Here is a 16686-nt window from a genome sequence, read left to right on the forward strand (position 1 = left end):
CTCCGCTGTTATTCCCTCTTCTTCCACACTCAACATCATTTTTTTTTCTTTGTTTCCTTTACTAGTTTTCATTTATAGCATTTCTCCATCTACATCTTTCTCTTAGTTTGTTACATCTACACCCGTAAAGTGACACTAGTGGTTAACCTATCCATCCTTTTCTGAGCATTCTTTTTTTATGTAAGATGGGAAAGCTGGGCAACATAAAACGAAAAAATAGACCCACTTTGTTACCAGTCCCCTTGCAGGTCTGAGAGAGTTAGCCAGAAAAAAGGGATAAATGTCTTGAAACCACCTTCTCAAATAGTCATAGGAGGTTGGAAATACAGAAGATAGGGAGCTCTAGTTAGTACATGTAGTGAATAGTAGAGAGTAATATGGCTTAGGACGCACCAGTGTCTTTAGTGCCTTGCCTCTCTTCAGGTAGTCACGTGGGGTGGTGCGAGAGGTTCCGGAGGTGGTACTGGTGGTGGTGCTGAATATGGTTCCTCCTAGACTTGGTGCTAAGGTAAGTGTGCTGGTTACTCTTTGTTTTGATAATTGTAATGTGAAGGATGACAACGCCTATTTATTTGTAAGAGAGAGAGAGAGAGAGAGAGAGAAGACCCACTGAAAAAAAAAGGCCCCATTTAGTATACGAGCATGAATATTTCCATTTTAGAGTGACTCAGAGTGATACGGATGACTTGTGCCAGGGTGTGCAGGGCTGGGAGTGTCGGGGGCTGATTGATTGATTGAAGCTCCGCGACAACGGGGTCATATGGTGCTGGGACGGGGATTGGAGGACGGATTAGGGGATTATGAAGGCTGAGGAGCGTGGCAGGACTTGGGTTTCTGGTTTGGGGCCTCGGGGACTGAAGTTTATGGGGGCAAAGGGCTAATGGGTGTGTTTGGGGTGTGGGGTGTTGGGTTCATGCATAGGGTGTGTTGCGTCGGTGTTGAGGTGATGAGAAGGTCTTGTATAGTCAGACCCAGCCATTACTTGTTACTAGTTGGTTCAGACATGGTCATTTTCCTTCGTGCACAAAGAGAGCCTCGTGTTTGATGAGTTTTATTACTGTAATCAGCGAAATTGTCATCGCTATCCACCGTCATCAGTGTTGCTGTTTTGGATATTACTGCTGTTGATGTAACTACAGTGATCATTGCTGTAACATCGCCCAAAAATAACAGCTAGGACAAGAACTACAACGATAACAGCAACAAGAGTACAGAGAAAGTTAACAGCAAACTCTTTTTCGTTTCTTTTGCGCAACCAACGAATCTACCGAAGGAAAACATAAAAAAAGGAAAAGTAAGAGAAAGTTGTACGCGGGCAAACCACCACCACCACCACCACCAAATAGTCCTGCATTTACTCACACTCTTGTACAACACAGGTACTACTAAGAACAATTATAAGAACAAGTGGCCTTCCTACATCTCTTCCCTCACCATCACCACCACCATCACCACCGCCGCCTTAGAGTGTGGGCGTAGAGGCGTGGAGGCATAGAGGTGTTTATTTACCCACGCCCTTGACTCCACACAGTAAATTTGCGGCGTATCATCCGTCCTCTCGCCTCCTTTGTACGCCACGTTAAGTAAATTTCAGAGTGCGTTGCCCCTTAAAACGCCCCGTGCCTCCCAGGTGACGCGGTGATGGTGAGGAGGTGGCCGCGCCCTCACCAAATTAGGTACTTAATGATGTATGTCCCCGAGTGGGCGATCATACAAGCCCGCGAGTCCAGCATGCTTTAATTCGTGTTTCTTCACATTCCATTGGCTTCCTGAGAGGCGGTTTAGTGTCAACAAGACCCAAGGAAGGGAGGATAATGGGACCTGGGGACTTTAGGGACCTTTTAAGTGTTGGTGGTTTCAGTGGCAGCCCATAGAAGGTCCTCAAGTCCTCGGCCGCGTGGAATGACAGCTGGGAAACATTCAAATTCCGTGACGTGTAGAGGAGACACAAATAAGCTGCCGCCAAACACAAAAATCTGGGAGAAGGCCGCCGCTACAGATGCCACACGCCGCCACCTTTTCCCCTCGTCCAGTGCGCGCCATTGCTGCTCTGTGACGTCACGGCCCGCTGAAGTGAAGCGTGATTTTATTGGTTCATTACTCCCAGTGAAGCGTTCTAATTGGCTGGCGGCGGCTCGAGGGGCGACACGCTGGGCCGTCTCCTGAGTTGCCGCGTCTCGCCCGTCACTCAAATCTGAAGGTGTACTTATATTCACATATCTCACGTAATTACTTCCAGACTTTGAATTTGCATCGCCCATTGAGGAGTACACGCTTGGGTGGCATTAGCGGCGGAGTTCATTGATAGAGTGCGAGTGAGTAGCGGAGCTGAGCGGAGGCAACACGAGGAGGGCAAGTTGGCTGTCGATATATGGGGCGAGGACGGTAAATACTGGTCCAGGAAGGCTCATTTAGTTGTGTGGACGGAGCCTACGGTTTAGCGTCGGTCCCGGGGGATCAGACAGTCAGTGGGTGGCGGTGAGCGATGAGTGGTCCGCCCGTCACGTGGTTATAACGCGCAGTACCGCCACGCTGCTACTCCGGCCCGCCTGTCCCTCTATACCACTGCTTGGAAACTCCCGCGCTTCAGGAAAAATCATAGGAAAGAGCACCTGTTTCCTCACACACACACACACACACCAGAATAGCAAACTTCCGCGTGATTGAATTGAAAAGAGAGGAAGGTTGATGCTGAACAGTGTGTCGCGTAGAGATTAGCGCCGCGTGAAGTTAAGATAGAGAAAATTATACACTCAAACTTAACCTTGCACAGTGGATTCAGCGAGGAAGCGACGCTCACGGAGGAGGCTGAGCTGAGGGCCGCCGCTACTGCCGCCGCCGCCGCCGTCACCGCCACTCCAGCATCCCCGTCACCACTGTCACCATTCGGGTAAGGCGCCATCATTGTCACCGTCACCACAACCTTGCTCTGTCGTGACACAAGTAACTGTATATTCCTTTCATTATTTTCTTGATGCTTTGGTCTTGTTTTATTATTTTGTTTGTGTATTAGATATTTATTTGAATTGAATAAGGCAGTGTTTTATCTGTCTGTTTGATTCTCTCCTGTCTTTCCTCTCACTGTCACTTCCACGTCTGTCTGTTTACCTGTCTGTCTGTCTGTCTATCGCTCCGTCTGTTCTCTGTCATCGCTATTCTTCATCGATGTTTTCCTTAATTTGCTGCTTATTCATTTTTCATAATTCATTTGCTTTCAATTTTTGTTTATTCTTTTTCTAATTATTCACTGAGTGTATGTTGCTTCACACTTGTGCACTCTCACACACACACACACACACACACACACACACACACACACACACACACACACACACACACACACACACATACGCATACACAGCTTTAACTGACGTGCATATGATTAGTAATTTATGTACCCAGCTTCAAAATACGTACTCAAGTAATTAGAGATAAGTAAACAGCTGCAGAATAAGTGCTAGCTTACGTACACAGCTTCAGATTGAGTATATGTTCATGGTGATTCACGTATGAGGATTCAGAATACGTATATGGGCGTGCAATTACTTTTACATACACAAATTTGGCTCAACATTACCCGATCACATACACACACACACAGACACACACACACACACACACACACACACACACACACACACACACACACACACACACACACACACACACACACACACACACAAATTGCTGTCTAGTTTTGTGCACACTCATCATGTAGGTTTTTATTTACGCACACATGCACACACACAACACTTTATTTTACGCGCACACAGTCACAAAGTTACACACACATACACACATATAAAGTAACCATTTCAATCATTAATAAAATCAAGTAGTATCGCGTTTATTTGTTCGTTTGTATATATCGTATGTTTGTTTGCACGCGAGAGTTGACCATTGATTGCGGGGGCGGCAGTTCGAGGACGTGGTGATGAATAATGAATAGAAGACAAAATTAAACTGAGTCAAATGAATAAGGTTAATCTCTTCACGGGTTGATTGCAGGTGTTCTCTTCACTCTTCATTGTCGAACGTGAATGAGAGTTAACCCTTTCAGTACTGGGACGCATTTTTATCATGAGTTTTGGGTGTGATTAGACGATTTTATTTACATTATGAACTGTCTATGGAAGTTAGAGGATTAAAGGCCACAGTCTTCACTATTTTAATACCCACATGAGTTTCTGAAGCTGTATAAAATCACCAAATAGTAACCAGAATGAATATGAAAACGCGTTATGGTACTGAAGGAGTTAATGTGGTCTCGTTGTTTCGTCTTAGTAAGTGTATAATGTTGAATAATGAATAAAAAGATAAACTGAATGGAAAAAGTAATCTTTATGCAACGCTGATGGTGATTCGCTTCATCATTCATTGTCAAAGTGAATCAAAAGTTAATGTGGTCTCGTTTTGTCATAGTAAATATATAATGTTGAATAATTGATAGATCCACGGTGAAATGAGTGAAAAAGTAATCTCTGTGCAGCGTTGATCGGGTATTGGCTTCATTATTCATTGTCAAAAGTGAATAGAAAGTTAATGTGGTCTCGTTTCGCTTTAGTAAATATATAATGTTGAATAATGAATAGAAAGAAGTGAGTGAAAAGTAATCCTCGCAACGCTGATCGGGTATTCTCTTCATTATTCATTATCAAAAGTGAATAGAAAGTTAATGTCTCGTTTCGCTTTAGTAAATATATAATGTTGAATAATGAATAGAACGGTGAATTGAGTAAAAAAAATAATCTCTATGCAACACTGATGATCATTCGCCTGATTATTCATTGTCAAAGTGAATAAAAGTTAATATGGTCTTGTTTCGCCTTAGTAAATATATATGTCAAATAATGAATAGAACGGTGAATTGAATGAAAAATAATCTCCATAACACTCATCGTGGATATTCTCTTTTTTATTCATTGTAAAAGTTAATAAAAAGTCAATATGGTCTCGTTTCGTCTTAGTAAGTATATAATGTCAAATAATTAAAAGAACGATGAATTGAGGAAAAATTAATCTATATAACGCTCATCTGATATTCTCCTCACTATTGTAAGTGTTCATAAAGTTGATATTTTTCTCTATTTTGGTGTAATGAAGTTAGATAATGTTAACTGACGAAATAGACTTGCCGTGAATTGCATAAAGCGGAAAAGGTTAATCTCTGTGCAGCGCTAATTGTTGTTGTTCTTGTTCGGTCTTGTTTATTATGCATTGTAAAAAAAAAAATGAGTAAAATTAATCCGCTCTCTTGTTTTGTGTTGTGAATAAGTAAACAAGATAAATAGGGTAGCATATACACAGGTAGTACTCTCTCTCTCTCTCTCTCTCTCTCTCTCTCTCTCTCTCTCTCTCTCTCTCTCTCTCTCTCAAGTAACAAAACATTCCGCGCTTCCTTTGAATATGTATTTTTCTTATTTTCTATTTTTACATTTACATTTTTACTTTAAATCAGTTCAATACGGCATTGTATGGAGCCCTTCCCATTCACGCATGCATTGTTATTGTCATTGTAGTAGTAGTAGTAGTAGTAGTAGTAGTAGCAGTAGTAGTAGAAATGACCTATGCATTATTATTATAGTAGTAGAAGTTGTTGTTGTTGTTAGTAATATTGGAGCGTTGAATTTGACGTAATCTTCATAATACCGCAACAAGAAACGGGTAAAAGGAAAAAGAACGAGAGAGAGAGAGAGAGAGAGAGAGAGAGAGAGAGAGAGAGAGAGAGAGAGAGAGAGAGAGAGAGAGAGAGAGACGGAAGTTCCCTACAATACTTTACATGCAGCGTAGTGAAAATCTACTCAAGTTTCTATTCAACAAATCATTACTTTTTTTTTTACCATTTTTCTGCACGTACTTAGAGAGAGAGAGAGAGAGAGAGAGAGAGAGAGAGAGAGAACACCAGCAATTCCTCTATTTCATTCTTATAAAGTATCCTGTAACATCCCAACTCTTCCATGACATTCCCATCATTCCCTCTTTGTCACACTATGGCGCGGGATCTCCGTACATCTTCTGTAATGCAATAATGGCACGCCACGCTAAGATGAAGATGCGGAAAGTGGATGAAAATAATATCTGCCCTCTTCGCTGACATCATCCCTGTCTAAATGAAGATAGCGAAGAAAATTAAATGATGGGAGTATTATTTTGGCCATATATATGTGACTAAATTAAGATCAGGAAGAGTCTGAAGGTGTATTTTGGGTGTTGAAATGACTGTGTGCCTTATTAGATAATGATAGTGTAGAGGGAAAAGTGATGGGATTGGATTTTCGAGTGGAGTTTATATATGCCTTTTGAAGTGAAGATAGAGAAGAGGTTGAAGATGATAGTGTATTGAGTCCCGTGTCTTTATATACTTTGCTAATGAAGGTATAGGGAAGACACTGGAAAGAAGGGCTGTAAAGTTTTCGTATATAGAGATTGAATACACGTTTCTAAATGAAGATAAAGGAAGAATATAAGTAAATGAACGAAGAGAAGATGAAAATGACATTGTATTTTTGGTGTCTCATGCCTTTAAACGAAAATAGGAAAGAGAATAGAATCATTGGACTAAGGTTTCGTGTAGAGATTGTATATATGTATCTAATTGAAGATAAAAGGAAGGGTTAAGTATAGGTGTGTATTTAATGATGTATTTTAGGAAGTATACTGAAACCATTACTACTGTGTGTTCCTCCATTACAGAAACACTTTTATTTACTCTCTCTCTATTTTTGTCCTTTAATTACACTCACCGCGTCCAAAAAGCTGATCTGGTCCTCTGCTTTGTCATTCGCACCTCAATAGAAAATGGAAAGACGGTTAACCACTTCAGTACCAGGACGCGTTTTCTTATTCATTCTGCTTAGTACTTGGTGATTTTATACTGCTTCAAAAACTTATATGGAGAATTAAACTGGTGAAGACTTTGGCCATTAATCTTATGACCTCCATAGACTAATGTAAATAAAATCGTATAATCGTACCCAAAACTCATGGTAAAAATGCGTTCCAGTACTGAAGGGGTTAAAGACAAAGTGTTCTCGTATTTCAGTCCATTGTTGTGTTCTTCCGTGACAAGAAATATAAAAACCTTGCCATTGCTACATAGATTATTGCCGAAACTGAATTGGTGTGGATTTTAAACTTTTCTGATTATCATTATTATTATTATTATTATTATTATTATTATTATTATTATTATTATTATTATTATCATTATTATTATTACTATTATTATCATTATCGTGGCTGTTATAATGGTTTGCGAATTCGTATTTTCCGAAAGATACAAAATACCGAGGTTTTTTTTATATATTTTTTCCCTCTTCTTTCTGCGACCGTCATTCTTCACTCATAAAATAACTAAATCAAGGAAGAACCCGACTGTTGCTCTGCGTTAATTAAAAAGAAAAAAATATATACTACTAATGAGAGAATTTGTACATGTATCGTATCGCGTGTACGAGAATTAGCATTAGAAGGTAGGAAGGCGATGTGGCGGTGAAGACTCTTGTTTGTGTCCTGGTATTTGTGTGGTAGTAAATCACATCGTGCTCGTTCCGTTTTCTGTGGTGAGAGAGAGAGAGAGAGAGAGAGAGAGAGAGAGAGAGAGAATCGTAAAGAATCAGTAATAACAAAACAAGTACGACAAAACCATAAACAAGAGAGAGAGAGAGAGAGAGAGAGAGAGAGAGAGAGAGAGAGAGAGAGAGAGAGAGAGAGAATGTCAGCAGGTGTCTTAGTGACTGTTCCTGCTGATTACAGGTGTGTGAAATTACAAGTATATGTTATTTACAATCATTCCGGACGCCCGCCAGGTGTGCATGTGTGTGTGTGTGTGTGTGTGTGTGTGTGTGTGTGTGTGTGTGTTATTCTTCTGAACTCGTGTGGAAAAGAAAATGTAACAGCATGAATAAATTGTACATGTACCTACGAAGCTAATTCAATAATAAAGAAAGTAATAATAAAAAAGGATAAACAGATACGTAAACTTGAAAACATTAATGGATGAGAAATATATACGTAGATGAAAGTAAAAAAATTAAAAACAAATGTAATAAAATAAGAAAAATGTAGAATTAAGAATAGATCAGACATCACTAATGAAAATTAATGAGAAACAAATTATATAGACATAGCAAAAGTAAATAAAAGCAAATATAATAAACAAATAGATAAATAAACACATAAATGAATTACAAATAAATCAACTAAAGCACTAAAGATAATGACATGCACGGGTTAGTAATAGAGTAGATAGATAGCGATGAAACTATCACATGTAAATACACACATCATTACTCTTAATACTCCTGTACACTGCCGCATATTGAAGGGGTGCTGTGTGAATTCATAATAGTGACTGGATAAGTAGCGCTAAAAGTATCATATATAAATACACAGCAGTACTTTTAGCCTTTTCAATGCTGGAACACATTTTCGCCGTGAGATTTGTGTATGATTAGACCATTTTATTGACATTAGGAAGGGTCTGTGGAGGTGTGAAGATTAATGGTCACAGTCTTCACTATTTCAATCCCCCACATAAGTTTCTGAAGCTGTATAAGATCAAATAATAAACAGAATGAATATGGAAACGCGTCGTGGTACTGAAGGGGTTAATGGTCACTACCGCATATTGAAGAGGTGGTATATGTGGTGACACGTGAGAACCGAGTGTATGAAAAGCGGTTCGTTTCTGAGTATGTGTATGGTTAATGGTTTCAAATACGCAAGTTGCTCATATGAATGAATGTATCGAAGTTTTAACCTCTATAAACCTTCAGTACTAAGACCATTTTTGCCTTGAGATTTTAGGTGTGATTAGACCATTTTATTGACATTAGGAAAGGTCTATGGAGGTTGGAAGCTTAATGGCCCGAGTCTTTACTATTTTAATCCTCACACGTGTTTCTGAAGCTGTATAAAAATCACCACATACTAAGCAGAATTGATATGGAAACACGTCAAGGTACTGAAGGGGTTGAATACTGAGGCGCATTTTTACATTGAGTTTTTGGTATGATTAGATGATTTCATTTGCATTAGGAAAGGTTTGTGGAGGTGAAAAGATTAATGCCCAGAGTCTTTACTATTTCAATCCTGACATAAATTTCTAAAGCTGCATAAAATCGCTAAATAGTAAGTAGAATGAATATGAAAACACGGCATGGTACTGAAGGGGTTAAGATAGTGTTTGTCAGCTGTTCGTCTTTCTTTGTGTTCCTTTATGCTTGTATTTGTCGGAGTGAAGTATGTCCAAAATTGTCTATGGAGTTTGTATGTTTGTTTGTGTGGTATTTGTGTCAACTGTCTGCCTTTCTTTGTTTTCGTTTGTGTTTGTTTATCTGTATCGGGGTGAAATGTGTTCTGGCAGTCAGTTATGATAGTAATAATGATAAGATTAATAGTAGTAATGATAAGTTTCCTCATTAAATGATACCCAAAGCAGGTGTACATAATTTCAGTCGCTTCAATGCAGAAATGAGAAAATAACGACACTGATAATATTGTGAATTAAAAAGCTAGTTTTGAGTGTGTTCTGAATTACATGTGTATCTGTTAGGTGTTCCTGCAAAGTGTACAACGTGTCTGTGTATCTTCCATGGCACTCACTCACGCAAGCACATAGTATAGTGGTGAGAATAGTGGTTTATTGGATAGTTCTTTCCTGAAACTATAGATTTACGAACAGTAAAGAAGTAAAAAAATAAAATAATAATAAAATAATAAAAGATAATGAATAGATAAATAGATAAAGCAAGTAAATAAATATGTCATAGGTTTTTCATTTTTTTTTTTTCCGTCCTCAAAGAAGTACAAAAAAAATCTTCACTAGGTTTTTCTTAATTTTTTTTTTTCGTCATTATTGGAAACAGCAGAAAAGAAAGCAAAAAGTCAAGAGTATTTATAGATATTACGCAGATAGATAGACAGATAGGTAAACACACACACACACACACACACACACACACACACACACACACACACACACACACACACACACACACACACACACACACACACACACACACTTTACGTCACTCTCAAGCTTTCCTGCCGTTTTCTCACCATCTCTTATCTCTCTCTCTCTCTCTCTCTCTCTCTCTCTCTCTCTCTCTCTCTCTCTCTCTCTCTCTCTCTCTCTCTCTCTCTCTCTCTCTCTCTCTCTCTCTCTCTCGATGACAATAGCGCCCTCTGAAGGCAAGTTCTGCCCTTCAGAGACGAGACCCGTTCTCTCTCCCCAACACAATGTACACCCAAGGAACAAAGCACCTCACCCCCGACACCCCGACACAGCCACTTCACCCCGACGCCCCGACACACCGCCACTCCCCGCACACTGACACACGGGCACACACTCACCCATAGAGGCAAAGAGGGACAGATATCAGGCATACACACATACGCAGAGACACTTTTAGAGATAGAGAGAGGGACAGAGAGGTAAACATAGACGCTCACCCATATAGAAGCAAAGAAGGTTAGACATCAGGCATACAAACATATATACACACAAAGACACTTTTAGAGACAGAGGGACAGGCAGGTAAACATATAGACACTCATTATAGAGGCAAAGAGGGACAGATATAAGGCATACAGACATATACAAAGACACGTTTAGAGACAGAGGGAAAGGCGACTAAACATATAGACACTCACCATAGAGGCAGAGGGAAGGAAATCAGACATACAGAAACACTTTTAGAGACAGAGAGGGACAGACAGGTAAACATATCACCCATGTCAAAGAGGGACGGACATCAGACATAAAGACAGACATACACACAGATATTTAAACAGAGAGAGGGACAGGCACGTAAACATAGACAGACACTCAGCCATGAAGACAGACAGAGAGATACAGACATACAAACATACATATACGCACAGACAGTTACTTATAGATACAGGGACACCCACTTAGTAATGATAGTAGTAACAGTATAACAACAACAATAACAACGATAATTAATGCGTACCACCAAATAGCACAAAACCAAGCCACAAATCTCACAACACATGGAGACAATAACCAATCACTCGTCTGTCTGTCTGTCTGTCTATCTATCTATATATCTATCTGTCTGTCTGTCTGGCCGCCCCACGTCTGTTAGCGCCCCTGTCCACGGTGACGAGGGGACAATATAGTGGCCGCGACGCCATATCACGCAGGAAGTTGCACCATAAACTGTCCGCCCCGCGCCGTTCATTAAAAGTGATACCACATTTCAGGGGCGTCGCGTCAAGCCGATCTAGGTAACACATTGGTAACTAAAACTTCTGCGCTGCCTCACTCACTACTCACAGCTCACTCACTCACTCACTCATTGTTGCCAAGATATTCGTGTTTCCAAACTTTCACATGTGGTTATGCGGTTGTGCGTGCGTACGTGTGTGTGTGTGTGTGTGTGTGTGTGTGTGTGTGTGTGTGTGTGTGTGTGTGTGTGTGTTAGTCTCAGCTTATTTATCATCATCTTTCTATGTGGATGTAGTTCTGGTTGTTGTTATCACCGTCATTATTATTTTGTCACTTACGTTTCTGCGCGCTATCGGTTTGTATATTCTTAAATTTGTATTGAACAATTTATTAGCCAGCGACCGTGCATCATACATAACTCACATACACATACTTAACCCCTTGAATACCACAACGCTTTTCCATATTCATTCTGCTTACTATTTGGTGATTTTATACAGTTTCAGAAACTCATGGGGAGGGGCGGGATAAAATAGTGAAAACTGTAGCTATTAATCTTTTGACCTCCATAGACCCTTCCTAATGTAAATAAAATGGTCTAATCGTACACAAATCTCGAGGTAAAAATATGTCACAGTATGTAAGCGCCGTTATTTGCGACTACAGCATACTCGTCATGTTTTTAAGCAATTATAACAAGAACAACATGATTGCTATATATGCGAATGAAAATAAATAAACTCTAGTAAGTAAATTGAAATATGCATGAGAAGTCAATGATGTGTTAGTTATTATTATTATTATTATTATTATTATTATTATTATTATTATTATTATTATTATTATTATTATTATTATTATTATTATTATTATTATTATTATTATTATTATTATTATTATTATTATTATTATTATTATTATTATTATTTTATTGCCGCTGCTGCTCCTGCTCTTACCACTGTTGTTGTTGGTGGTGGTGCTATTGTTATTATCATCATTATTGTTCTTATTAGTTTTACAGTTGTTGTTATTACCGTCATCATCTTCACCAAACAATTTAGAATGATTAACTATTTCATCTTAGCTTTAGTTTGCTTGTAATATTTTATTATTATTATTGACATATTCCTTCTTGCATTTATTCCTGTAAGTTATCTTGATAAAGTTCATGGAAATCAACCTTGCTTAAAATCTTGTAAATTATTCAACTCGATTTCCCATAAACTGCATTGCTTAAATTCCCATAAATTATCTTGCTCAAGTTACCGTGCGAGAGAATTAAGCGTACCTAGAGACCCGGTAAACTGTTTGTTGTATGGGATTGTTATTGCGTCTTGCTTGGAGAGGGGTGTGAAGGTGCAGTGAAGGTGTCTGGAGTGTGAATGTGATGCTGCCGTGTTCTGTCTCGATCAAGACGGAACAATTGCTTTCACGATGCTGTCCAATGCTCTCTCGCCTTGGTCATCTTTCCTCTATAGTCTGGGTTTCGGTCTGAGGAAGTGGACAATTTTGTTACCGTTTATTGGTGATATAATTAATTTTACGTGTTCTTTTGATCAATACAATTATCGCAAAGATAGACTACTGTTTTCCTCAAGATATGACAACAGGCATTTTCTTCCCAGACCGAGACAGAGTGGCCAGTTTAGAATAGACAGACTATAGTTCTCACTGCTATGTGTAGAAAGTGTCCTCAATATAAAAGATGATCTGGCCTTCCTTATTTTTACTCGTATATTTATCTTTGTTTATAAATGTAAATACTAGAACAATTTACGAACAACTGAAAGAAGAAACACGAAACTGCATCGCTCAATTCCATGTGTGTGTAATTTGATAGTGGTAAAGTAAAAAATAATGTAATGAAAAAATCGGGTTCTAGAAATTTAGTGTGTAGTGAACTCTCTCTCTCTCTCTCTCTCTCTCTCTCTCTCTCTCTCTCTCTCTCTCTCTCTCTCTCTCTCTCTCTCTCTCTCTCTCTCTCTCTCTCTCTCTCTCTCTCTCTCTCTCTCTCTCTCTCTCATAAACACAGGTAAGAGAGACAAAACATAATGGCGGCAGAATACGAGACTGATAGGAAGAAAGAATAAAGGAGGAGGAGGAGGAGGAGGAGGAAAAAGCCAGAGAGAGGAACATGAGACAGGTCGCTAATTATCGCAGTACAAAAAGGGTCTAATAAAAGGGAAGGTCTGAGGCGTGTCAGTGTGCGTCAGGAAGCAGAGGTGACGGGCCCTCTCACCTGGAAATGTTCAAGTGGTAGGTACGTACAGGGACGGCTGACTAAAATGGGGGAGGCTTATTGATCTACTACTATTACTACTACTACTACTACTACTACTACTACTACTAACGGTGGTGATGGTGGTGGTGCTACTACTATTACTATCACTAATTCTTTCTCGCGGTAAATTCATGTTTTTGGAATGGAATTGATAAGCGACTAGATGTTTCATTTTGTTTAGCTCAATTTTTTCTATCATTTCCGTATTTAATTACACGTCATATATGTCTACTACTACTACTACTACTACTACTACTACTACTACTACTACTACTACTACTACTACTACTACTTTCTCGCAGCGTGTGGTTTTGCTTTGGCGATTCGAAGGTGCTGCATAGTGTGTGTTGTGTGTGTGTGTGTGTGTGTGTGTGTGTGTGTGTGTGTGCGTGTGCGTGTGTGTGTGTAAAGCAATGTGATGGTAAATTAGTGAAGAAAAAGCACGAGTTTGCTGTTTTTGTTCTTTTATCGTGAATGTTTTGTATTTTTAGGTAAGGTGTGAGAGAGAGAGAGAGAGAGAGAGAGAGAGAGAGAGAGAGAGAGAGAGCACGACGCTAACGGAACAGGAAATGGTATCTGAAAATGTTAAAGTGATATATAGAAAAAAGAAGAAAGAAGAAATATTAGTAATACGAATAAATTATTATAAAAACAAGTGTTGAAATAATTAGACCAGGAATACTGAAGGAAATGAATGATTGCAGGTTATGAGATATTTCCTTGAGTGGCGAGTAACTGTAGCTATGCGCGTGGAGGGAAAATTGAGGAAAATATGAGTTGGAAGAGAAAAAGACTAAAAAAAAGAAGAATCAATTACACTGTAACGTAAATTAGTAGCAGATGGAAAATGAATGTGAGAGGTGAAAAAAAGACGAAGAATTGAAAGATGTTAAAAGATATCAAGAAAGAATTGAGAAATGTACGAGAGAGAGAGAGAGAGAGAGAGAGAGAGAGAGAGAGAGAGAGAGAGAGGGAGAATGTACAAAAAAGATATTAGAAGTGAAAGGATGTCAGAACAATACTCGAGAAGATAAAAGAATCAGAAACGAATAGAGAAAAATAGAGAAAAAAAAATATATGCTCTGTTTTAAAATAATGATAAATGAATTGAAAGAAAAATACGACATAAATAAATAAAAAAAAAACGTAGAAGTGTAAGAAGCAAAAAAAAAAAAAAAAGATAATGATTTTAACAGGGATCAAGATTGAAGGAAAAATAGAAAATTGTACGCAAAATATGAAATTAAAAGATAAGAGGGAGAGGAAATGAAAAAAATAAAAAATATGGACTAGATATAAGAAAGAAACCGAATATAAGTGAAAATGAAAAGAGTTATATACAGTACAACGAAACATGAAATGAGAACGTATAAAAAAAAAATGTTAAAACGTAATAGGAAAGGAGTTAGAAAGTGTAGAATATGAAACAACGAACGTAAAATAAGAAGATATGAAGAAAAACGTATATACAGTACAACGAAATGTAAAATGAAAAGGTATGAAGAAAAAAAATATTGAAACGTAATAGGAAAGGAGTTATAAAGTGTAGAATATGAAACAACGAACGTAAAATAAGAAGATATGAATAAAAACGTATATACAGTACAACGAAATGCAAAATGAAAAGGTATGAAGAAAAAAAAAAAACGTAATAGGAAAGGAGTTATAAAGTGTAGAATATGAAACAACGAACGTAAAATAAGAAGATATGAAGAAAAACGTATATACAGTACAACGAAACGCAAAATGAAAACGTACGAAGAAAAAAAAATATTAAAAGAAATATTGTTAATTACAGATGAGAGAGAAAGAAAAGAAAATGAATATAAAACTACACCGAAACACAAAAACGGAGGAAACAAATAAATAAATAAAAAAAAAAATTGATGTTGAAGAATATAATTGATAAGCCATTGAATGTTTATAATTGTGTTTAACTGCATTTGTATTTATCAGATCTCTATTTAATTACTTGTCACAAATATATGTAAAAATTCATCACTTATTCTTTTTTACTTATCTTCGTTTGTGTAAAGTACTTATTGTATTCCTCTGGTGTTGTAGATTTTTTTTCTTATTATTAAGTTTTTTTTTTTTCTCTTTTTTTAATCTTGTGTATAAAAAGAACTTTCTTCAATTAGGAAAACTGGTTAGAGGATTAAAGAGAAGGTCACGACTCTCTCTCTCTCTCTCTCTCTCTCTCTCTCTCTCTCTCTCTCTCTCTCTCTCTCTCTCTCATCTTTCTTTATTTATTTATCCTATTTATTTCTTCCCTTGTTACGTTCTTAAGAGAGAGAGAGAGAGAGAGAGAGAGAGAGAGAGACCGCATAAACTTGGTAACCTGGATCGGCGCCATCTTTATTCTGGTGTCCATAGCGCCTTCTTCTTCTTCTTCTTCTTCTTCTTCTTCTTTTATGGTCGTCGTTGTCATTTTAGTCTTGTTGTTGTTGTTGTTTTGTTTTTCTTGTTAGTTGTTCGTTAGAAAGTCATATTTCAATTCAACATTTTAATATTTCTCTCTCTCTCTCTCTCTCTCTCTCTCTCTCTCTCTCTCTCTCTCTCTCTCTCTCTCTCTCTCTCTCTCTCTCTCTCTCTCTCTCTCTCTCTCTCTCTCTCTCTCTCACTGGAAAAGAATTTATACCACATTTACTTTTATTTGGATTTCGAAACAAAAAATATAAGAATCATCACTCCTCCTCCTCCTCCTCCTCCTCCTCCTCCTCCTTTCCATCCTTTTAACCTCTTCATACCTCCCTAAAAATTTCCAGGCCAGATGTGAAGTTGATTTATCCTTCCGTGTTTCCATTTTCCTTTCCTGTAAGCCCCCGCACACCTGCTCAGCGGCGAAGTGTTTACCTGAAGGAGGGGACTGTATACTGTGATCTCTTAGTGTGTGTGTGTGTGTGTGTGTGTGTGTGTGTGTGTGTGTGGTGAGGTATTTTGCTGCGATATTGTTAACTGCGCAAACCAATAAACCAGGCGAAGTGTATAATTGTTTTGATTTTGTTATTAAAGTCTGGAAAAAGAATGAATAATGATAGTAATGAGCATAACAATAATAATTACAAGTACAAAATCTAACGGCATTAAACAAAAGATTGATATAGAAACCTTTGCAGTGCTCGTATATCCCCAAGATTTATGAATATTTAGCGTACAGAAACCAGAACACCGAGTCTCGTGGCCTTGCTGTGCCTTGTCTTGTATTGCC

At 38.2% G+C, this 16686-nt stretch overlaps 1 protein-coding gene across 2 annotated transcripts in view; it reads left to right on the plus strand.

Moving 5' to 3' along the window:
• The first annotated feature begins 2260 nt into the window (after positions 1–2260).
• LOC123503287 (paired box protein Pax-6-like) overlaps positions 2261–16686 on the plus strand; it is a 95722-nt gene continuing 81296 nt past the window's right edge. For both annotated transcript variants that reach the window (XM_045252931.1, XM_045252932.1), the window contains exon 1: positions 2261–2890. The gene's annotated coding sequence lies outside the window, so the exon portion shown is untranslated. The remainder of the gene's footprint in view (positions 2891–16686) is intronic.

This window comes from Portunus trituberculatus, chromosome 13, assembly GCF_017591435.1.
Source record: "Portunus trituberculatus isolate SZX2019 chromosome 13, ASM1759143v1, whole genome shotgun sequence".
Taxonomy (NCBI): Eukaryota; Metazoa; Arthropoda; class Malacostraca; order Decapoda; family Portunidae; genus Portunus; species Portunus trituberculatus.